General features: G+C 35.9%; 1 protein-coding gene across 32 annotated transcripts in view; it reads left to right on the plus strand.

Annotated features, from left to right (window-relative positions):
* Nucleotides 1–25,926, plus strand: part of NRXN1 (neurexin 1) — a 1,154,099-nt gene that overhangs the window by 887,854 nt on the left and 240,319 nt on the right. The gene's annotated exons all lie outside the window — the stretch shown is intronic.

A 25,926-nucleotide genomic window follows, 5' to 3' on the forward strand; every position in this document is an offset into this window, starting at 1 on the left:
GTTTGTTCTCCATATTTATGAGTCTCTTCTGTTTTGTCCCCCTCCCTGTTTTTATATTATTTTGTTTCCCTTCCCTTATGTTCATCTGTTTTGTCTCTTAAAGTCCTCATATGAGTGAATTCATATGATTTTTGTCTTTCTCTGACTGACCACTTTCACTTAGCATAATACCCTCCAGTTCCATCCACGTAGTTGCAAATGGCAAGATTTCATTCTTTTTGATTGCCGAGTAATACTCCATTGTATATATATACCACATCTTCTTTATCCATTCATCCACTGATGGATATTTGGGCTCTTTCCATACTTTGGCTATTGTTGCTAGTGCTGCTATAAACATGGGGGTGCATGTGTCCCTTCAAAACAGCACACCTGTATCCCGTGGACAAATGCCTAGTAGTGCAATTGCTGGGTCGTAGGGTAGTTCTACTTTTGGTGTTTTGAGGAACCTCCATACTGTTTTCCAGAGTGGCTGCACCAGCTTGCATTCCCAACAAATATTTTCAACATCACCTGGGGAGCTTATGTGTGTCTACCATTTAATCCTAGTTTCAGTTAGCCTCTGGATGGCTTCCCCCCTCCCCAGATTTGAACAATCCAGGATTCAAAATTCTCTGGAAGAGTTTTCAACCCAGACGTCACAGGAAGTGTTTCCTGACATTTTCTAATAGTTGCTTCATGGACATTACATAAAGTACTTTTACTTAGTTAATAGTATTCATTCAATAAGTAGGTTATAGTAGCTGTATTTTTTCTATTGCTGCTGCATAATCAAATACCACAAAGTTGCAGCTTAAAACAACACTCACTTATTAGCTCACATTTCTGTGGTGAGGAGTCTGGATGGGCTTGATTTATTTCTCTGCTCATTGTGTCACAAGGCTAAAATTAAGGTATCAACTGGTCTGGGCTCTTATCTGGGGATGAAACTGCTTCCACCCTCCTTCAGATTGTTGATGAAATTTAGTTCCATGTGGCTATGGAAACTAAGGTCCTAGTTTCCCTATGGGTTTTCGGCTGAACGGTCATTCTCAGCTCTTAGGAGTGGCTCTGCTATTGTTACACATGGTGCCCTCCATCTTCATGCCAGCGACAGTGCCAGATTCTCCTCACTTTGTGTATCTCTTGGACTTTTCCTTCTGCATGATTTGAAGACTACTCTCACATCTTGGGTGTTTGGTAGAGCAGAACCCCACTTCTGGTACCAAAATCTGTGTTAGTCTTCTATTGTTGCACAGATTACCACAAATTTATTGACTTAAAGTGGCACCCATTCATTTATTTACTTATTTATTTGTTTAAAGATTGAACATATTAAGTAGAGGCCTGACAGATATTTAACTTTATTTATTTTGAGAGAGAGAGAAAGAGAGAGAGTGTGCACACGAGCAGGGGAGGGGCAGAGAGAAAGGAGAGAGAAAATCCCAAGCAGGCTCGGTACTACTCCTGCAGAGCCTGACATGGGACTCTATCTCACCAACTTGGTTGGATCTCACCAACCATGAGATTATTACCTGAGCCGAAGCCAAAAATAAGACACTTAACTGACTGAGCCACCCAGGTGCCCAGGCACCCCTTTATTATCTCATGGTTCTGTAGGTCAGAAGTCCAGGCAGGCTTACATGGGTTCTCCACTACAGGATTCATAAGGCTAAACTTAAACCATCAAGAGGGTTGGGCTCTTACCTAGAGGTTCTGGGAAAAAAATCCCTTTCCAAATTCATTCAGGTGGTTGGTAGAATACAATTTCCTGAGTCTGTAGTTCTAAAGTCCCTGTTTCCTTGTTGGCTTTCAGCAGGGCCTGCTCTTACTTTATAGAGGCCATCCATATCCCTTCTTATGTGGTCCCCTCCATGTTCAAAGCAGTAAACATGCATTGAGAGCTTCCCATGCTTTGCATCTTTCTTACTTTTATTTCTGCCACCATCTGGAAAGAATTATGTACTTTTAAAGGACTCATGTGGTTAGATTAGGTTTACCAGTTAATCTGGCTTTTGCCAAATATGTCATAGGTATAATGTATCATAGTATTCACAGGCTCCACCCACTGTCAAAGGGGATAGGATTATACAAAGACAAAGGTCATTGCAGGTTATGCTTGGAATCTGTTGACTGCAGTACCTCTAGGAAACATGCAAGACATAAAGTTGTATAAGACGCTAGCTGACCTAAGAATATATATCATATAGTAAAATGATATCGGCACAGCATGAAAGTAGATGTGATGTGTGGGTTAAGTAATAAGAACAGTTTGCACAGTGTAATCATTTAACATCATTTCTAAAAGCACTGCCCAGTTTATTATTTACAAAAGCTCTGTGAATTAGAGGTCATTATTCTCATTCTACAGAGGAGAAAACTGAGGCGCAGAGACCTTAAGTGAATTGACATAGGTCTCAGAAATAGTGTCAGAACTGAGGCTTCAATGTAGATAAGTCTGATTTTGAGATGCTTAAACACTGGATGTGCTTACTCCTGGGACCTTCAGTCCTGGGACCTGGGACCAGGTCCCTGGGACCACAGCTTATGCCCTTCACTAACCCATGAGGATCTCCGCATTTAACCATTATGTGGACTACCCCCATCTTTTCCCATTTCCTAGTTTCTCTTCCTCCTCATGAAGCCCAGTTAGGCACTGAGGTCTTCGTCAACACCCTCAGGTTGATGAAAAGAACCAGAGGGTCCCTTTCTCTTTCACTTCTTTGGTTCTTTCACACCTAGCATAGACTATTCCTGCCCATCTCCTGCCTCTAAAAACCTCCAGGTGAGTAGCAGACCTCTCTCTCCCTCTTCATATATAGCCCTGAGCCACAGGGGGACGTGTAAAATTCAGCAAGAAGTTCTTCAACTAGTTATGTTTCACTTGAATGACAAAAAGTTCAGAGGTCTGGCAGTGAAATGTCAATGGTTTCACCTAAGCAGCTGCTATGAGGGTTACTTTCAGAGTTCTCTCACAAAGTTGGGTACTTTGGTGGAGAAAACAGAACAAAATCTCTGTATTCCCCATTAGGAATGCTTTGTGTCTTCCCTGACTCTCAAATCATCTTACATAAATTAGAAAAGTATATTTGGGAAGGGAGGATTGTGGATGGGGGGGTGGGGACCACTGTTGATCACAGTCCTGGCAGGGGATCTGACTCCATGTTCTTTAGAGTATTAAGTTTATTTTTTCTTGGTCCTCATAGTGTAACAAGCTGCCAAAGCGAAGACAAGAGAAGTACCATTTGATAATTGGATTCTTCATTTCAGGGCTGGTTTCATAGTACATGCTGTCAATAAATGCTCATTGAAAATGGGTATCAAGAAATCTAGTGTCATTTTAAATACTTTACTGAAAAAAGAACAACCTCTCACTTTTCTTCTGGTGTTTTCTGTATTCTTACTACCACCAAATTCCGTTCCAAATTTTTATGATCTTATGCTAGAGAGAAAATATCCTGACTACACAATGATTTTCTCCAAGTTTTGTCAATCAAGCAGCATCATTTTAACATGGAGAGTAGAGAGTGCCTTTGCCACTTTTGTACTGAAATAGTTTCTTTCTGTCATTTGTGCTGGGTGGCTCTCATTTATTTAAATTCTTAACTAGAATTTATTTAAATGCATCTAATTTATTTTATGTAATTACAATAAATGTCAATGTAATTAACTGGTATGGCAATATTGGTCATAATGAAGTTAATCTTAATGCAGTATAAATAAAAAAAAATAGTGAACAGTGCAAAGTTGGTCTGTTCCAAATTTCAAAACTGAAGTACAGTGTAAATCAGTAGATCCTAACAGAGGGAAAGGAAAACCATGAAATTGGATAAGATGAATTTGCTTTCAAAAACCTAAGTAACGATTTCTCTTTCAATCTCTGAACCTGGCTCAGAGTGACAGTTGCAATAAGATCAAGTTTAAATTTCGTCTCCACATTGCCGTCCTACTTATGAACTTGGTTCCCCCGTGACAATCCATATGTTGTCTTATATTTGTACAGTCTTAGTATGAACATTTCTAAATTTATAACATTAAAGTAGACCAAAGCATCTGTTGATGGTTGGTGCATATCAAAAGGAAGTAAATATTTAATGTACTTTTTACATTCAGAATAATGACCAATTTCTATTTGTATGCCGTTTTGATCAAAGGAAAGAACTTTGGAAGAATGCTTACCAAGAAAAGCAAAAAGCAAGTGTCAATTCTCAACTGCAAGCTAACCTTATAGGAGAATTCTGTAGCTATGACTTAAAGCAGATTGTGACACAGAGGCAGAGGCTAATTGGCCACCAAGGCTCAAAAATTAAAACATGTTTGCAAAAGCAAACAGAGAGTCCAGGTAATCTTCAGATTATCAAGTTGATCTATGTGTTTCTCCCCTTGACTCATCAGTTTACAAAGGTTCGTTTGAATGGGGGCACTCATTTGTCACTCATGGGCTATTTAATAGTTGGAAGGTTATTTTATTCTAATATTGACTGCATCTGATTGTTAATACTAGGTGACTGTTAAAGAAGTTGCCTCAACCATGTTGCTTTGAAGACCTTTTAGGCTAAAAAATGTGTATGAAAAGTATGTAAACTTCCAAATTACTTGGGATACTACCTTCTATGTGATTATATATATGGTTGAAGTCATTTTTGTTGCTCAGTATTTGAAACTAAAATGTCTAATTTTTAACTCAATTTAATATTTAAGATAGAAGTTGACAGAGATTTTAAATTTCAATCTTATAATTATAGCTCCAGAGCTTTTGGTAAGGAAAAAAAAGCCCCACAAATAATGAAGAAGGATTTCGCCTACAAATAGTAAATGCAGATATGATTAAGTGTGTAATTAGCAGGCTGGCATTTTTAAAGAAAGGAAAGAGATTATGTGTCTGTGTGTGCTTTTAATTTAAAAAAAATATTTAAAATAAGGACACCATTTAAAAATGAATTTATGTGGAAAATGAGAAATTTATATTAATGCTATAAAGTGTAATTTTTTCCAAATGTATGATCACGGCTTGAGGATACAGCAAGGTTAAGTAGAATGGTATTAATTACCACTTACATATGATTCTGTGAAATAGCGAAATGTCTATGCTCCATTGTGTGTACGTAAAATATACGTATGAAATCATCTTCACTGTTTCTCATGGGGTTGAGATTTGTGCCCTTTTCATTATTTCATACTTTTATGGTCTTATCTTAATCTTCTGGTTCCTTTCCTGCCACAAAGGTTATTTCATAGTGCAATGTTGCTATTGATTTTCCTTTCTATTTCTTTCTTAGAGTAATTCTGTCGAAGTTGCTGTGTAAACATCACAGGAAATAGAAGCAATCACTCTGTTTTAAGATGAAATTTTACCCTGACAATGTTTATAAGCAGAGTTTTACATTTAGGAGATTGCAAACTTTATATAAGGTTTATGAAGAACTTCAACAAATTCATTTTCCTGGTTTGAGTTAGCTTGCCAAAGAAAGCAATTTTATTTGATACAAGTGCCAGTAATAATGTTTTCTCCTTAATACCATATAAAACACTGCCTAGTTCTTACGTAGTTTATTGCCCTGAGTGATAGATCAGTTTCATGAAATCAACACATAAAAATCAGGTTGAATGGATGAAGAGCTGTTTGGGTACAACTTTGGTCAAGTGACCTAATTTGTTACTGAGTTGTATTAAAAAGTTGATTTTTTTTAATACAGGCTAACAACTGGTGATTTTTAATGTTTTTTTTTATTTTTTTTTATTTTATTTTTTTACTTTACATCCAAGTTAGTTAGCATATAGTGCAACAATGACTTCAGGAGTAGATTCCTTAATGCCCCTTACCAATTTAGCCCATCCCCCCTCCCACTACCCCTCCAGTAACCCTCTGTTTGTTTATATTTAAGGGTCTTTTATGTTTTGTCACCCTCCCTGTACAACTTGTGATTCTTAAATCAAATGGCAAAAATAAGTCAATCTTTTACTTATTTTTAAGACAATTCTTTATCAAGCTAATTTCAGATATTTTTTTCTTCCTCCTAAGTTCTTGTGTATCATAGACTAAATCAGCACAATGATTTACATAAGGAAGTTCTAAAACCATTTGTTTCCTCCTTCCTTCGGTCAACAAATTTTACTGAGCAAATTCTATGTTTCTGACCCTAAAAGGATTCTTCATTTGAGGAAACCATTGTCTAGTGGGAAGATAAATAGACATTACAATGAATATGCTATAAGTCACTGCTGACTCTCAAGGCAGGGAAATAAAAAAGCTTACTGGATATTCCAGATGCTATAACACTTTGCCATTTGCTATAACACTTCACTATTCAATGAAAATCTTTTCTAAAAAGTTGTGTATATAATTTTAATTTTTAAAAACCCAGGAAGTAATCTCACACTGTTGTATTTAATATTATAAAGTATAGTGGACTCTGGAGAATTCCTGTCTTCTCAAAAAATTCTGACTTATTGCAACAAATGATTGACACCAAAAAGAATATCAATCTGAACCAAGGTTCTTTGGATAGTGTTGGACAGGCATCACTGAGAACGCTTTGGGAAGTCCTTTTGTCCACTTGAATCTTTTTGAACAATTCCTTAGGATATATTTAGGATATATATACTTGCCCACATTTTCTTGTAAGTTTTCCTGTAACAAATTGCTGTTCTGACTTTTTTTTAATGTTTGTTTTTATTTTTGAGACAGCGTAAGTGGGGGAGGGGCAGAGAGAGAGAGGGAGACACAGAATCCTAAGCAGGCTCCAGGCTCTGAGCTATCAGTACAGAGCCCAATGCAAGGCTCGAACCCAGAGACCATGAGATCATGACCTGAGCCAAAGTCAGATGCTTAACCGACTGAGCCACCTGGGTGCCCCTGTTCTGAGTTTTTGTAACAAAAAGACTTTTTCCCCTTTAGTTATCATCTCATCATTACTACAGCTGTATCTAATCTCATGTATGAAAAAGCGTAACCTCTTGATCACACTCAGTTTTGCACCCTTTCATCCTTATTGTTTGTTTCATGATATTAAAAAACCACAAAGGTTTGGCCTGAATTGAAGCCAAACCTATACATTACCTATTGTTAGGTTTGATACAGAATTTTCACAGTCAAGTCACAAATACTGTGTATTGTCTCACCTATCAGATTATAATGGTCATGGAAACACTGCTTTTTTTCCTCTTTGTAAACATTTAGAATATCTGGTTAAAAAATAATGAGTCCAAATCTTACATATTAAGGAATTTTTTCCATAGCATAGTCATGTTAATAATCATGGATTAGAATAATCTTGGAACTATCTCCAGTATCAATAACCAGTTGTAGAGTAAGACTTCTCGTTATCTTTTAGCGTGGACTGCCTTTCTTTCTCTCAACATGATTTCCCTGGTTCTTTGCCTCTTTTGAATCTCTTCCTTCTTAGTCTTTTTCTTACAGGCAGAAGGCCCCAGTGAAGGATGGGGCTGTATTCTCAAATAGTTTCTTCAATTATAAATTGCCTGAAGCTGCTTATTACTCAGCATACACTTTATCTATTTTGCTTGAGATTTTCAAATTAGCAGGTTGTGTCTTAACAACAAAGTGTTTTTGAATTAGCTGTATTTTTTATTGTACCCACAGATTACTAAGAAACATGCACAAAAGTTGATCTTTTGAAATGGGTCTCTGTTTTGCGAGGAGTTTTGTGTTTATGAAGGAACAAGAAAATGCTTTAAAATTTTCCAATGATAGAATGGCAAGTTGGTACAGTTTATAATCTCCCAAATAGTCAAGATCTGAAACTTGTTATCTTGGGGAAATTCCGTTCTCAACAATATGCTTTGAAACTTCAAAATAATTCACCAAAGACCAAAAACAGAATGTTTGTCTTTGTTGGTTTTAAGGCCCCTTTTGAGCATCTGTTGGTTATATCATTGTGAAATTCTGTAAACACATCAAGAAGCAACTGATCAGTTCCATGACTGTGATCTTATCAAGTCTGGCCCTCTTGTTTTTTCAGCAGAAGTATATAGCATATTGTTTTAAGTTAAAAAAAAATGAAACAGAGACTTTCATTCCTGGAAGCAGCATTTTCTGTCTCTCTGATCAACATTGGCAGCTGTTCATTTTCTGCTTGAGTGAACTTCGAGAAAGGCAGTTACCTTGCATGTGACGAATGGTAGGTGATCTTTGGCTGTCCCCATCTTACACAGTTTTTGTCTCATCCTGATGAAAAAATCTTCACTATCACTATAGACTCATAATAATATTTTATAGAACCAGTCATTTCTTTACAAGCTCCAGAAAACTCCATACTTAAGGTAACCAATGTGTGGTGGAGAAAGAATTGTTAACCTTTATTATTATTATTTTTTAATCTTCATTTATTTTTGAGAGAGAGAGAGAGAGAGAGAGAGAGAGAGAGAGAGAGAGAACAGGGGAGGAACAGAGAGAGAGGGAGACGCAGAATCCGAAGCAGGCTCCAGGCTCTGAGCTGTGAGCACAGAGCCTGATGCGGGGCTTGAACCCACGAACCATGAGATCATGACCTGTGCCGAAGTTGGACGCCCAACTGACTGAGCCACCCAGGCGCCCCTAGAATTGTTAATCTTTCCATCTTAAGGAAACCAATGTCTCCAGCAATCAGTTTTGCCCCTATTACAAATGATATTCCACCAGTGATGCCATAAAATACTATCATGTAACGAAATACAGCTATAATATGGAAACAAATCAATCGCTTTACACTCCAGCTTTGTGGTTTCTGAAGAACAGGTCTTTGTTTCCTTTGCAAAGAACTTTAATTTTAAATTATATTCATCAGACACTTCAAAGTAAACCATTTGCTTTGTAAGAAAAATCAGGATCAGGACATTAACATTGGGATGATAATTTCAGAACTCTTTCTTTCTCTTCCAATTGTGCTAGACATCACCCTGTTCCAACATAATTTAATTTCTCCTGGTGTTTTATGAAGTAAATGCGTGTAAGAAAAGGCACTGTCTATGACTGTCTGCAAACAGTGATGAATGGCTTAACTAGGAAATGTGTTACACTTAAATGGATTAAAACTGGAGAATATTTAGCTGTGCACTTTGTATTACATTTCATATCCTGCTAGGTTCTGAAAAATGATGCCTGGAAATGTAGAAAGACAAATGTACCAGAGGTATAGATGCTACATAACTTTTCAGAAACGACGATTAAGGTATAACAGAAAAAGAATAGATTCTGTAACCCTTTCATTTCCCCCCCAACTATTTTGACTTTTTCTCCACCTACCCACCCACCCACACTTTATCCAGAAGCGTTCTTTTCCTACAATTCCCCTTCCTGATTATCTCACCCATTACTAGCAAGGCCACATCCATCCACTGTCTGCAAATTACTGCTAACTTTGTCTTTCTACCTCCAACTCAATCTTAAAAAGATCCTCTCAAAAAAGCACCTCGCACTAAACATGTCTGAAGATCTTCAAGCCAAACAACTTCCTCTCTTCACTCTACTTGTTGACAATAGTTTTCCCCAAGAAGTTCAGGGTGACACTGAATATCTTTGAGTCTGTTTGTTTGTTCACCACAAACTGTGAAATCAGGCTGGCTGATCTTTGCATTGTCTTCTCCAATACCAATATCCATTTTTTTCCTTTCCGTTCTTACTGCCTTTCATATCTGCTGCTCCCCTTGTCTTTCCTCCTTCTCGCTTCCCATCCCCAAATCCATTCTGTACACACCTTGATTCAAAGATTCTTAAAAATACAGTTTTGAGCATTTATTCAGTAACTATTTCTGAGTTTTATTTTGTAAAAGTTATGATGTTGAGCTGCCCTCAAGTAGCATTTTATCCATACTATTATGTATCATATATATGGCATATCATATATAGCATATTATATGTTATATGATATGTAAATATCATGAAAATCTATGCTTATCTATTTTTTGTTATATTGTTTCACATGCCATTTCCTCTGCCTGAATGAGTTACAAAGCTTCATTTCAAGACACAGATACAACACCAGCTCCTCTTGGAGGGAAATCTATGTGGAAATGATCTCACGTTGATTTCATGTAGGAATGCATGTATGTCTTTTCTATGCCGCTAAATGTTAGTACTCTTAATTTGGAACCTATATCTTATCCATCCCCAAATCTACTCATATCACATGACAGAAGGCTTTTTAATGCTGTGGTTAAGCACATAGGTTTTAACCCCAGCTCTACCTCTGAACAGCTGTGTCCTTGACTTGGCTGTTTAATAATTTCCGCTGATTAATATTGTTGGGAGGCTTACCAGAGGTAACATGCACAAAGTACTTAGCACAGCCTCTGGAACCTAACAGACATTCAACGAAAATATTATTTACTATTGTCATCTTAGCATCTGTGTGGCACTTAACAGACAACCAAAAGGATGTTTTCCTGTAGCCGTTTTGATGGTTTGTGAATTGCACATGCTCATCATGTGAAAGGAAGCCCAAACCAATAGCAGTACTGTATGCCTTCATGGTTCATTCCAACTGACTCAACAGGGAGGTTTTAGGAAAGAGGTGGGATTGGTACCTATCATATATTTTTATATTATCATTTCAGTGAAGGAACTAGAGAAAATAGTGTGGTGTAGGGGTGATGTAGAAAAATATGTGGTGTAGGGGCGCCTGGGTGGCTCAGTCGGTTAGGTGTCCAACTTCAGCTCAGGTCATGATCTCACGGTTCGTGAGTTCGAGCTCCGCGTCAGGCTCTGTGCTGACAGCTCAGAGCCTGGAGCCTGCTTCAGATTCTGTGTCTCCCTCTCTCTCTGCCCCTCACTCACTCACACTCTGTCTCTGTCTCTGTCTCTAAAAAATAAATAAATGTTAAAAAAATTTTTTTAAATGTGTTGTAAAACCTTATATTTTATTGATTTTCCTTTTTTGGGGCCTGGATTTTGCAATTTATTTGGTTTTCAGATGTCCTTATTTTCAACATGTCCTTATTTTTAACAACTATTTTTATCTTATATTAATGGTCTTTAGTTACAAGTCATATATATTGTATGTTTATGCACAGGTTTGAACATTGCAGTAGCACATGGAGATAGAAGGGAAAGAAGCCTTAATATTCTTTTTTTCCAGGTTAAAAAAAAAAATTAGAGAAATCGAGTTCAGTGATTGCCCCAAGTCATCCCACCATTAAATGACAAAACCTGAGGTAAAACTCAAGCACTCTGAAACCGAGCCCTTTGCCATCTCTCGTATACTACATTACCTGCCACTCTGTTTGTTTAACAAGGACCTCTAGAAAGAAATACCCCTTGCAGTAACTACCCAGTGAAAGATCCCTTTATTTGGTGTTTCCAAGGTTTCTCAACAACCAATAAAATTACAGTATATGACTTTTCATTTAAAAAATTTTAACATTAAAAATGGCATCTAATACTTTTTCTGATTCCAAAAATAATATGAATTTATTGTAGGACTCTTATAGAACATAAACACAAACAACAAAATAAAAAATCACCCATAATCCTACTGTCCAGTAAGAGGTGCTAAAATATTGATATCTGTGATTCCAGGTATGTTTATTTGCTTACATATGAATTTGAAAATTTTTCTTTAAGACAATAGACATCTGTTACACTATTATCTTGCAATGTGATTTTTTCACTCAGTGTACTTTGAAAAGGTTTGTCATTATTTTTTATTAGTTGCATATACTTCCAATATATCAATATGGCATATTTAATTAATTCATCCCCCATCTGTAGACAAAAAGGTTTCATTTTTTCAGTTGTAAGGAAAAAAAAGGTGGCTAACATCTTTTTAGATAAAATATTCTATATATGAATTTTTTCATTAAGATAAATTTGAAGAGGAAAAAAAAGCAGGATCAAAGGGAATACCAGATCTTAATGTTTTAGATATGTATTGTTCATTGTTCTACAGAAGGATCTTACTAGTTTCTGCCATGTCAAATTGTACTCCTAGAAGCAGAGTATGAGACTAACGCTTTTAATGTCAACATGTAAAAATTTGTCAGTATTTTAATGAATATACTAAAATCAACCTTTCCTTCCTTTTTTTAGTAGCTCATAAGTAGCGGGTTCTATAATTTGGGGTGAAGGAGCTCTATTAGTGTATACGACGTCCCCAAAGTATAGATGAGCACACTCCCAAATAATTGCTTGTTGGACACTGTCCACACTACTCTAGAGATCTAGGAAGGCTAGAGGCATTTTCCCTGAATGTTTTACTTACTACCAAAAATCAGATTATATTTTCAATTAGGTAGTATTTAGTGACTTGTTCCCTTAACCTCTGTCACTTTCATTGATTTCTTTTTTTAGAAAAGTGAAATGTTGCTGTCTTTTTGACTGTATATTTTAGTGTGCACTATTAATGAATATGAGTTAGAATTATTTTGGTTGTAACTGTCACAAAGGCAGCCTGGGCCATTCAGACAAAGAGGGAGATTTATTGGCTCCCAGAATAGGAGGAAGCCTTGAATAACCAAGCTGAGGAGGGAAGAATGTTAAGGGCCAGCCCTAGGGATTCAGGCACTGACAGGAATCAATCTGGTTTCCTCTGTGCTCTCTCAGGTTGTCAGCTTCATTCTATCTCACTGCAGACTGCATTTTACCTTGTGTTGGAAAACATGGTTTCAGAAAGTTCCCAAGTTTTGTTGTCTTAATCTTTAGGCCCCAGTAGAAAACCTAGCTGAGTTTTGGGGGGTCAGTATCTGAAGTCTGAATATCCCTGTGTGGGTATAGGAATAGATACTTTGTTCTAGATTGAAAAAGCTAGGTGAGATTTCCACCCCTGGACCAATCCAATGTGTTTAGGGGGGTACAGTACTGTGATAGGTCCAATTTGGGCCCTTTCTGAACCTTTAAACTGTGGCCCAGGAGACAGGTAACATTAGAATGTAACAATCCCTAAAGTCTCTACGTAGGTGAGGTATGGGGAGGATTAGGTCCCAGTAGAAATAAGGAACAGTTTTAGTAATCCCAGAATTGCAGAAAAATAGAAGTAGTACTGAGTAGAAATAAACAAAAGTAGGCCTCTAATGCATAATGCCTGAATGATTCTCTTTTATCCTACATTATCTACTATCTGTCTGCACTTCACAAACTGTAAAGATATACAAAAGGACATAGAGATCCACGTAGGTATATTTAACAGAAATATATTTTTTGCTTGTCAGGAAAACATTGACACTAGCACAATATGGAACTATTAATAGGTAAGAGCTTTGCAAAAACTAGTGAGCTTTGGGGCGGCTGGGTGGCTCAGTCGGTTAAGCATCTGACTTTGGCTCAAGTCATGATCTCACGGTTCGTGGGTTCAAGCCCCGCGTCAGGTTCTGTGCTGACAGCTCAGAGTCTGGAGTCTGCTCCAGATTCTGTCTCCATCTCTCTGCCCCTCCCTCCCTCCGTGTCAGTCTCTCTCTCTCTCTCTCTCTCTCTCTCTCTCTCTCTCTCTCTCAAAATTAAATAAACAAAAAAAAACTAGTGAGTTTTATTTCATATAGAAAATGTATAGAATTAAATATCCAAAATAGAAATGTTAGCACTTTTTAGTTATATCCTTCACTATTTCTGACGATGTCTAAATGTAGATAGAACGGCAAGAACGTGGGCTATTTTTTCCAGGAGTGTGGGCCGTGTTTGTCTTTATAAAGTGTAGCATCTATTGAAAATGGTGTTTAAACCTCCTTAATAGGAACGAAGTAATAGAGCTGATGCTTGAAGATGGTGCAACAGAACCCACCCATTGCTATGCTTGTCTCTTTGATAAATGACATGATACAAAATGACTAGCTCAAGGTCAGCTCACTGAATTGTAGTTTAAGCAAAGCTCAGATCTTCTCAAAGTGATCAAGAATGATTTCTTTAAAGGTAATTGAATCTACTTAGAGAATTATCTACCAGTGTTCTCTAGGAATAGCAGATGAATTCATCAACAGAAGATAAAAATATTAGGAAAAATAAAAGACACCATTTTTACACCCAATTTAGATCCAGTGGATGGTTTGAATTGGACATTCTCTTTTCATTTGATATCAATATTTTTACTGATAAGCATGTTATAGTGAGAAGGTGGTAAGTCAAATGGTGTGGCTAATACACTGAGAGTCCTTGAAAATGATAATGTAAAAGGACTGGGCCCAGAGGTCTATATCTTTTCTTGAAGGAAGGTTACTGTTTTTTTTTTTTTTCAAATTTATTAGTCACCAAAGGTAAATGTACAGAACGAAATCAACTTAACATGTTAGAATGTTTATTATGTGCTTTACATTGGGCTAAAGACTGTATATATAAAGATAAAAAAAAAAAAAAAGATGCCCAAAAAGCGTATCATTAGTGGAAGAGCTAGCTGGGAAAGGAGAAAGAGTGCAGTAGAAAGTTTTATCAAAGAGGTGTAGACAGTGTCTTTAGAGGCTAGGAGTACTAGAATGAATTCTGCCAAGGACACCACCTTTCTGATCTGTTATTTCAGGCAGAAGCTGTGCATTGCTGAAAATACCTTTATTTTCACTACTTAGTGTGCTCTTAGGGAAAGCATACTCTTAATATGAACTTGGAAAACAGGCTTTCTACCTAGAGATGATTGTAGACACTATATTTAACCCTCGTTTGGCATATCCATACCAAGAAAAAGGTAGATGTTGTCAGTATGTACTTTTTTCTGGGCCAGTGCTCTCTATGAACCTAAGATCTATCACTTTCCTCAAGACTCAGGTGAACTCTCAGACAGTTAGAGGGCAGGCTTTAAAATGGCAGATATTGACTCATACCAGGTGACAGACCTTTGCTACTGAGAACCTGGTTAAATGTTTGTCTTTATATCCTTTGAGCATTAGTACCAGGGACAGTTTCTGATTGCAATTCCAAATTATGTCACAGCCAGAGAGAAAGAGAGGACTATGCCAATGCTTGAAACCTTTCCATAAAGCTCATTGGCCCTCTGGATATACAGGCACATGTCTAGTACTGGACATGTGTGCAGGAAAATAAAATAAACAACTAAACTCAACCAAATGGTAATGAGAATGATGATGTGAACAATTCATCTATTGGAGAAATTGGACTTTACTTTCTTGTCCTTCATGTATTTGTGTAATAGTACTAATTAAAGCTAACATTTATTAAGCATTGTAGCAAGCGCTGTGCTTGAATAAAAAACTTCTTAAATTGACTCAATTAGCCGTGCACTTATTAATGAAGAAACTGACACACTCAGAGGTTAAGTAACTTACTGAATCATGGAGTCAATAAATGGTGGAGCTATCTGCTTTTGGAGCACATGCCATCATACCCTAACAATCTCTGTGAATGTCTGGGCTCCAAATGACTGATACAACTTTTTTTTTTTAATGTTAGTTTAGCACGCACAAGTATTAGATTCTTACCCATGCTACCTTTTGTTCTTTAAACATGCATCTGCTTTTGTAACTACATTACCAAAATGAATGTAAGAATAGATGCATCTCAGTGTCAACAAGCACCTTCCTTCCAAGTTATAAGACGGGAGAACCTGTAAAACTCTACACAGTTGGCAGTAGTTTTGACTCCCAAGTATCCCCACTTCATCCCAGGATCCATTTCACATCCAAACACTGTAAGCTAGGATTTCTTTTACAGAAGGCAAGCAGCATGCGTATGTCAGCCTAACAGCCTTCATTGATAAAGTCTGAAGGCTTTCAGTGCTTTAAAAGACACCATGGTATCTCCAGTTAAAACTATTCAGTATTTGCTTTTTCTGAAAGAAGAAATCCTGTAGTTTAAGGTTTTTTGTTGTGGTGGTTGTTTTTTATGTTGGAAACCTGTTTGAACTATGGTAAAGCTGAGGCTATTTGAATGGCTTTTCCCTAATTTTGCAAGTGGGTGAGAGTATGAGTGCAGTCCTATGGGAAGTTTTTGAGAGTGAGAATGGCAAGTATAGTGGATGAATTCCAAATTTTGTTTAACTAGAATGGTGTTGATAATGTTGATTAGAGGTTTATTTTTGCCAGATGTAACTTCATATTACAAGTCATAGAGAAGTGTTAATTTTACTAACAGCTCTGGGAATCACTTCTTCTCAGATATACCATCTGTTATTTAGTTGCCCTTTTAAGCTCTCTTTTCAACTAGGAATGCAAGTGTCCATAAGTACACCCTGCATATAGAGGGCACTAAAATAGTTTATTTTCAAATGCAGTTATATGGATTTTCAGTTATTGAGAAATCTTAAGAAAAGTTATCTAGATGCTTTTGTACCTGCTCTGTACCTGGTGGAAGTGTAGCTAGTCGTGATCAACTCTTCATCTGAGTAATCCTTTTGTTTTGTTTTGTTTTCAATGTTTTATCATTCATTTATTTGTTTAATAAACAATATTGTTTGTAATTTTGTGTATGATATTGTTGCCAAAGACATGTGAGTGGGTGCTGTGGAGGAGACAGATAAAAATAAGGCATGTGCCTTGTCGTTTAGGTGTTTGCAGTCAGCTTTTCTTGGGAATCTTGTAAGGCATGTACTTGAAAGAGTATATCATCACTCTGGTTTCCTCCTAGCTGTGAGCAATTATTGCCTTCTTGATAAGTAGACATTTGAATAACTGCAGCGCTTGCTGAAACTTCGACCTTCCGAAGATCCCAGATGTGAGAGGGGTCTTTATCATTCATCTAAAGTATCTGGTGAGTATTTATAGAGTACCCACCAAATAGAGCATCTGTGCTCAGTGTCATAGGGCAAACGGAATGAGAAAAAACTAACAAATTTTTCCCTAGGGCATTTTTAATGTAAGAACTAAACATATTTTAAAAGTTCACAACATAAAGTGATATAAGTGAAAATGAGTGGCAGAGAGCATAAATGCCAAACGCATCCAAAAGAGGAGTGAATTCAAAGGTTGGGGAAGGTTGCCCAGAAGACTGACTTAGTATAGGGGTATCAAATTTCAATGGGTGAAAAGTCCAAAGATAGGAATTTCTGCTTGACTAAGGTTTTGAAATATACATCAGCAAAAGAGGATTCTTCAAAGAGAACTTGGTTTGTGTGTTTTGACTTTTAGCCTAAATACAAAAGCTTAGTTTATTAAAACTTTTTTTTAACCCAAATGCAAAGCAACAGAGGTAAAAACCAAGAAAAAATCAGCTACTTTTGCTTGAGACTCTGTCCCTCTTAAGATTTAGGCTCATACAAATAGCAAAACTATATTCCTTTCTCACATTCCTTCATTCATATTATATTTATTCACTCAGTACTTAAATGTGTCCAGCGTTGTGCACTGTGCTTGACATTAAGAATAGCCCTGAGGGGTAAAATAACTCACCAAAGGAGAACATCAAGATGCCCTTTGGGATTTTGCCTGTAGAGTGATGGGAGGTCATGTGGTTCTGATGAGGGATTTATAGACTGATTGCATAAATGTAGTTTCAGCTCTAGGAGCTGCTGCCCCCTCCCTTAACAAACCAAATTAAAGTTTGCCAGAGTCTCTCTACAATGGTGACTTGAGTTCAGCATGTCTCATGTATTTTTTTAGTGTATTCTAGTTTTCATACCCACAAACTTTTTCCGAAAGATATCAGAGACAAATTTTCTTTTACCACTGATTTGTTTCATTTGTTTAAATTAATGATATATCACTCTACCAAATATCCCTAGGCAGAATGAAATGAAATTACTTTGTTTGAATTAGATCTGCTAAGTAATTCTAAAGTGTAACTCTAGAGGGAGAGCATTCTGTGTTTAATGTTAAAATGTCTGCACATTTCGACAACTCAGAGAAAATAAAATTGTATTTTTGGAGATGATGACATTTTTGGAGAAAGACTCTCAAGATAAGGTTATTGGCAGAGAAATGAAAGACTCGTACAGAATATTGGATGAAGTCTCAGTGGAGGAAAGAAAAGTCAAGGAAAGGAAGTGTGAAGAGTAAAGGGATGACAGAGTCTGTTATAAGGGATCCATGATGCAAAGAAATGGAACAAAGTGAAGTATATGGGAGAAAAATAATTAATGATGAAAACTGTGTGTAATACAGAATGAGGACTCAGAAGTCTTTATTATAATACCAATCAGAAAAGAAATAATACTTCTCTCCCTCAGGTGGGTGTTCATCTGCTCATGTTTTATTTTTTAATTGAAATTCTCATTGTTCATTGACCAGATCTCTTCTCATTTATTTTCACAGCAACCTTGGTAGCAGCAAAATAATCATTTAGAAAACTATAATGGAGTGGGTGACTTACTGACTTAAAATATTTAGCATAGTATATAACTCAACAAATGTAATTCTTCCCGATTATTTTTTATTTTACAAGAAGATACTCACTGTATTAAACTGATTGTGTAGACTGCTTTTTTTCCTCATGTATCTTATCCTGCTAAACATTTCCGTTCTCTGAATGCATTTTTTAAGTAACATAGCACTCTTGCACAAGTTTAAAGGTGAACCTCTGGCAGATTCAAGTACCTCAAATTTAAATCAGATATCTGACTTTTAACGTTAAATTAAAAGTTGTCAGAAAGGAAGATAATTTTTTAAAATTTATTGTTGCATTTCAAAAGGACCAGATCCAGGCCTATATTTCAAAGTTTCTTTAATAAACCCTGGGATTTTTTTTTTCTTTTTGATTTTATTTTCTGAACCCACTTCTCTACTCCAAATGACTTAGATGCTTTTATTCTTCAAGCTCCTTCCAACCATTCCAATGGAAAATTGTCTTATTTTGTTCCTGGAAAATTACACCTTTTGTTACTGGAAGCTTATTAAGAGTAATTAAAATTCAAGGTTACCCCACCCTCAGATGTTTACGTGAAAATAAAGTCAGATTTCAGTCACCTAGATATTGGGGAGAGTTCAATAAAGGTGGCTGCTTATATCAAAATTATGTACTTAAAAAATGTGTTTTGATAATCTGCACTTCCCTTCTTGATGAATGAATAAGAAAGAAATTTTCAAGAAAGGATCACATTGAGTCTTTCTTTTCCTTTTTTTGGTAACCCTAGTGTGAATTTAAGACATATATTTTTCTCTTCAGTATTTGCATTTTAAAACTGATATCCAAAAAGTGAAATAAGCAAAATATTAAATTTCATAAGAATGTATGGGAGACATTTTTCAGTGTAAGAGTTCAGTGAAGTTTTATCCAAAGATAGAAACTTCTGTAAGGCAGACTCTGTTGATAAAAGCTGTCAAACTCAATGTATAATCGCATAGCAATATATAACTTCAGTTGTATAATAATCATGATGATTATTTATATCATCAATATATTCTAAATGTAGTAGATATATAACTAATAATAGCTACACATATATATCTGATGTCATAGTAAGAGCTTTATTCCATTTTGAAAGCCCTATAACTTTCTTGCTGGCTGCTTGTCTTTCTAACATGAATTTTAACTGCAAGCAGAGTGAGGGAATTTGTTTTTTAATTGTAGGCACTCCTTTTTGTTTTCAAATTTAGGTTAAATGGAGTTTTCATATAAGAATTGAAAAGTTAGGATAATGTGGGACAATGCTAACATGGCAAGGATTTTTTTTTAATTTTTTTTACAAATTTAATGAATCTCATCTTCGTGCATATCCTTTCTGTTATCTCCTTGGGGTATTTCCCTTGTGGTTCCTACCTACAATTCTATTAATGATGTTAGTAATGGTATTGTAAAGGATTGGGCTTCAGGTGATATTAGTGTGTATAATGATTTGAAGAAGGGGAATGACCCACTTTTATGTTAGGTCATTTTCTCTACCTATCACCCAAAACACACTAGCTTCACTAAGTGTAATCCACTCTCCAAGAACAAGTGTTCAATGATCAAATGAGCTTTGGGAAACGAAATCCCACCTGTGGAGGGTACTGATGTGCTTGGCTATATAGAATTTGAAAAATACCCTTAAAAACTGTACTGGATACACTTACCTTAGCAGATAAGCTGTCTAATTTACTTTCCCAGGGGAATTTTTTTTCTTTGTTAACATAATCTAGAACACATTCTCCTATTGTAATAATTTAGGATCTATGTCACCTCAAAGGCATACTCCATTTGGTATTTGCCATTGTGAAATCTCATCCAAAAGATTATGGTACAATGTGATCTAATTTAAATATAATTCTTGGGAAAGATGCTGTTTTATTTAATTAAGGATTAAGAGGAACAATAAAAAGATTTGCATTGTTGGAAATTACTATATACAACTACATCATTCTATTTTGTATTTATTATCCTAGCACATTTTGACATTGTTTTTGCTGATTTAGGGCACTGTAGGACCTATATAATTCCATTCTGACACTGATAACTATTACGTAGATATAGATGCTAAACTATAGGAAAGTAGGCCAAATGTATGCTTAACACATAAATGTGTTGGAATATATTTCTACTCAACTCTATGATAATTTTACTTTTTAAAATAATAGTAGAAGTTAGGACAAAATCAGTCAGTGCAAGTTTTGTCATTTGTGTTCTGGGCAATTGAAGTTTTCCTTATTATACTTGCATAGGTTTCCTGATATGATCCTATAGTACTGTTGAATCCACTCAATAACCATTGAAAATCTCATCTTTGCAATGGACTGCCCAAGTGTTAGGTGAATATGAAACAAAAACAAAAACAACAACCTGATAGGAAATTTGTTACCTTAAGGAAATTGACACAATGTAGGATAAACTTCACTATACTAGACAATATGACTGAAACACTATCTCAACACAAATTTTACAATAATTTTTTTTTTCTAAGTTGTCTTCTGAGGTCAAAATATCTACTTGGAAATGCATAGTTACTAATGGCAGCTAATACTTTTTGAATGAATCGTGATTATCATAGCTTCAAGTTTAATCTTCTTCCCTCTCTCCTCTTAAATACACATAAAAAGATTGTTTTGTAGTTACCTAATGCTTATTGATCACCAATTTCATGATTGTTTTTTCGATGACAGTATTTTATTATTCTTCCAACTTCCCAAAATTCTAGGAAAGTGATAAATTTAGTCTGTTAGGCTATTTGTGATTCTTAACCCACTGACAGAATTCTGTTATGAGCATATAAAGTAAGGCCTCACCTGTCCTTAGCACTATAATTCACTTACCAGGAGGTTCACAGAAACTTTCCTGAACTGTCAAATACATATCCAAAACTCACTTGCCCTGTAGTCACAGAAAAGGTCTTCAGTACCTCATATATTGGGTACTTAATCTTAGCCCATTCATAACTCCAAAATATTTTGTTATCTTTTCTCTGAGTCCAAGATATGTTACAGGAAGTAGCAGATTAAGAGAATGAATAGGAGCAGCCCACAGTCAGGCCTTTCGACTGCAGGGGTGATAGTGGAAAGGAAGAAACCCAAGAAAGCAGATTTAAGGACTTTAGAAAATTATGGCTCTGCTAGGCTGAATCACGTCCTGTAGGGGAAAAAGTGGTGTGGAAGTCTTTTCTGGATCATTTGACAAAATTGGGACAGAGATGGTAGATGAGGTCAAGTAATGTATGTTATTAGTAATGTTATTGTGGTTATGTAAGAGAATATCTCTATTAGGATACATATACTGAAATGTTTAGGGGTAAGGTGCCACGATATATATAATTCACCATTAAATGGTTAAGAGAAAATAATTGTGGGTGTGTTTGTGGAGAAGGGGTGCGGGAAATGTATACAGATAGAGACAACAAATAAACAAGTGAGGGAAAATGTTAATAGCTGAATCTGGGTAAAGGGAATATGGGATTCTTGGTGATTTTTTTTTTTTTGCATCTTTACTATAAGTTTATTTGCAAATAATTTTATTTTTTTAAATCATGGTTTGAAGGTTTATTGTGTAGCATATATTCAAAATGTTATTTTTTACTTCTTTATTTCCCAATCCAATAGCATACATTTTTAATAATGATATTAAATTATCAAGTTAATATCAAGCATCACATATTTAAGAAAGCAAGGTCTATACAATTCATTTCAAGGATAGTTTTATAATAATTAATCTATAATTTTAAACTTAGAATATTAGAGGAAAAAACCTTCAACCCCCAGACAGCTGGGCTGTAGATTCACATCCTATCACATTGTATATGGTGTCTCATAAACTTTTCAATAGTGACTTCTAGTGTTTTTTAAATATATTTTAATGACAGAAATTATCAATGATATGATTATTACTCCCTCTATGTCTTTTTTTATCTTCTTTCTTACACCCTTATTAATTTTTGCTGGCCCAGTTTAATTAATAAATCACATATTAAAATACATATATTATACACACACACACATACACATACTCATAATCATTTATACTCTGAATCAAAGGTTGTGATTTAATAGAAGTGACTTCTACCTTATCCATGGAATTCAGATATGCCCATTTTACCCCTCATACAAATGGGATTCCCCTTTCATGAGATTGTGAGGAGGATGATCTTAAGCATGGTGCCCATATAACCCCTGTAGGTGGCAGTATCTGCCAGGGATTTTTTTGTGTGTGCCACTACTTTCCCCCTAGTTTTGTGGTTTCTCCTTCACATTATTGTCTTCGGAAGTCAGGAAAATTAACAGGGCCCATGAATATTGACATGTGAAATAAAGGAACAAAGATATAGATAGAGCTGAGAAGAGCAAGGCCCAGCTAAGGCTTGAAACTAAAAGTTCAAAAACAACCAACAAATGTGAAAGAAGCTTACGGTTGATTTGTTGTGCCCTCACTGCTATTGTCTAAGTTTTAAACAGAGTTTGTTGCAGAAACTGAAGAGTATGTTGCAGATCCCAAACCTGTTCCTGAATTGAGCCTCTTCATCAGCTTCCAAAATTCCTGTGGCTATAATTTGAAAGATAATTCTACTATAATTACATTGAAGTGAGGGCGATAGGGAATGATTTCTTTCTCACTGAAGGAACCAAGATTATGTCAATAGCTCTCAGAGACCAGTGTTTTGCTTTGGAAATCCATCCTAATTTAATGTATGAAATGGAAGAAGAAAAAATATATAGCCATAGTTTTGGAGGATATTAGAATATTTTTGTAGGATTCTTTTGAAATCTTGTTAGAATTAGTGTCGATTCTATAAAGCTTTAAAATATTTTGAAGGTTAATCAGTAAATACATTTAAAAAATCACTAAGCATATACTTGGGGCAAAACACTATGTATGCTAAAGTATAAAAGCACTGATGGTCATCAACAAAGACATTGTAATCTAGATGAGAAGCCGAGACATGATAACTCAATCATTATGTGACAATAAAATAGGAAAATGCAAGAGAGATCACATGGTGTGTGCTCTATGAAGGAGATGGACAGTGATAGTTGGTCAAAGCCTGAGAAGAAGAAATTACCAGCTTTGAGTCCAGGATTCCAGGAGGAACTTAGCTCTGAAGGATGAAAAGAATTGAGATTGGTGAAGAGGAGAGTTTAAGTTATTTGAGTTTGAGTGAACACAAGGTTTGAGCCTGGCAATAGGCTTGCAAGCTTTAGAAAAGAAGAAATAGATCAGTTTAATGAGAGTGGATGGCCTGTGTCTAGAAGGCGTAGGAGAAATGGTTGAAATAGTAGAATAGAGCCAGACTGAGGATGTGGAATACCTGACTCACAAGTTTGGATGTATTGTTATATAGAATCACTTGAAGTTATTTTTGCAAGGAAGAGGTATGTTGAGTGGGAGCTTTTTAAAGGAAGATTCATCTGTAGACCATTTATACATTTGCTGCTTTCTCTGTCCATATGTAATAAAGAGATTTTTAAAAGTTACATACTCTCTCCCTTGTTTGGTGTCTGGGCTGATTTTAATTATACTTAAATCAACCCATAATAAATTTGTGTCTTCCAGCCAAGAGTGTCTGTAAGTTCCCTTGATAGCATGATCCATTGCCTGAATGTCCTTGTAGCTAGAAGCTGCTTTCATATTATTTATCCTGAGTTCTTGCCATTGTGCTTAAGCACATAACTTTCTCAACTGCACCCATTTAATGGCATTAATTCATCCAGGTTTCTTTTCCACATGCCCTTTTATATATTTATAGATAATTCTTCTCTTATTTCTCCTTCCATGGTGGATTAATATTTCCATCCTTTCTTTTCCTTCCTTCATTCCTTCCTTCGTTCCTTCGTTCCTTCCTCCTTCCCTTCCTTTCCTTTCCTTCCTTTCTTTTCCTTCCTTCCTTCCTTCCTTCCTTCCTTCCTTCCTTCCTTCCTCCCTTCCTTCCTCCTTTCCTTCCCTTCCTTTCTTTCTTTTCTTTCCTTCCTTCCTTCCTCCTTCCCTTTCCTCCTTCCTTCCTTCCTCCCTTCCTCCCTTCCACTGCCCTCCTTCTCTCCCTCCCTCCCTTCCTTCCTTCCTCAATTCTTGACTTCGCTTTATCTTCATACTCACCTTCCTGATATTTTTATAGATTTTTTAAAATTAAAGTATAGCTGGTACATAATGTTAAATTAGTTTCAGTTGTACAACATAGTGATTCAACATCTCTGTATGCTATACGCACAAGTGTAGCTACCATCGTTCCCCATACAACACTATTGCAATACCATTGATTAAATTCCCTATGCTGTACCTTTTCTCTCATGACGTATTCATTCCATGACTGGAAGCCTATATTTCTCACTTCCCTTCACCCCTTTTGTCCACCCCTCACCCCCACCTTCTAATTTTTTAAATGGCTTTTACTATGTATTATGTATGTATTAGCTGGCCTGACAAAATTTTTAGCAGAAAGGAGATTTATAATCTTAATAAAGTTATTTAAAGTCCTAAAAAAAGCTTAATCACATTCCATTGTTCAATTTAAATATTACCTTTTCTAGGAAGCCCTCTATAATCTTCCTACCCTATGCTGACCACCCTCTTCTCTGAAACTCTTAGTTGATTTAGTCATTGCTATAGAGTAGAAGTCTTACTTACAACAAGTAATGTAGATAGGTCCATTGCTGTATATTTATCTTTTCTAAAGTACCTACACCTAGCATTGATATTATAGGTCTATCTGTGCTTTATATGTGGAAATCACAGATGGAGGGGAAAGTATATATGTGGCAAAGCAGAGTATACTACAATATTTTTCAGATGGTTTACCAAGATCACATGTTGCAAATTGATTGTCCTTGAGTTGGAGGCTGTCCATACATGTTTTGCTTCCCTAAATAGTGGCTTACTGAACATTTAAAGTATTTTGAATTACTTATGAACATTTAAAAAATTAGGATGTTTCCCATAAACATCAGTATCTCCACTATGTAAAAGAAAAGAAAAGAAAAAAAAAAAAAAAAAACAGTGTACCTGACAAAGTGATCTGCATTCTTATGGTAGAGTAATCAAGTAGAAGTAGAAGTGAGTAGCTGCCAATATCTTTAGACCAACTGGGAAGACTCTCTTTTGTTCAGAATAGCTCTATTTTTCCCCATTCCTATTTTAAAATGCTGTCTGGCCCTCCCAGGCACTTGAGTTTGTGATTGCTGTCCTAAATGCTTAGATAAACGTGGAGTGCCCTGGACTGTTTCAGAATTCCTTTAAGATGTACAAGAATATCTAGTAACATCCTGAACTTGGTGCTACAGTGGTTATCAGATTTTAGATGTAAGAAGAGTGACATGGTCAGCTTCTGAAAAATGAAGATTCCTTGATCACATGCTGAGGTTACTAAATCAGCAGATCTGGGAAATCTAAATTAAAAACACACACACACAACAGATGATGGTGATGCATATGTTATTTGTATCACATTTAGTGGAAACTTCTTGTGTCTCTTGATCTCTGGAATCAGACATACCTTGCCTTCACTGATAGAAATAAGTTCAATTTTAATAATAATCATTTTAAAGTATAAAGTCCTAGAGGTAGGAAGAACACGCTGTTGTGCTATGTTTTTTATCTACATCTTCATTATTAGACACTTACTTTGTGTATGGTATTTTCCCATAATAAATAATTCTTGGATGAATATCCTTATGATTCATTTTTCAAAAGGAAAATGAAAACTCCGTGCTAACTAAATTTATTTAGGGAGTTGTGTGTGTGTGTGTGTGTGTAGA

This window comes from Herpailurus yagouaroundi, unplaced genomic scaffold, assembly GCF_014898765.1.
Source record: "Herpailurus yagouaroundi ecotype Mexico unplaced genomic scaffold, PumYag 210, whole genome shotgun sequence".
Taxonomy (NCBI): domain Eukaryota; kingdom Metazoa; phylum Chordata; class Mammalia; order Carnivora; family Felidae; genus Herpailurus; species Herpailurus yagouaroundi.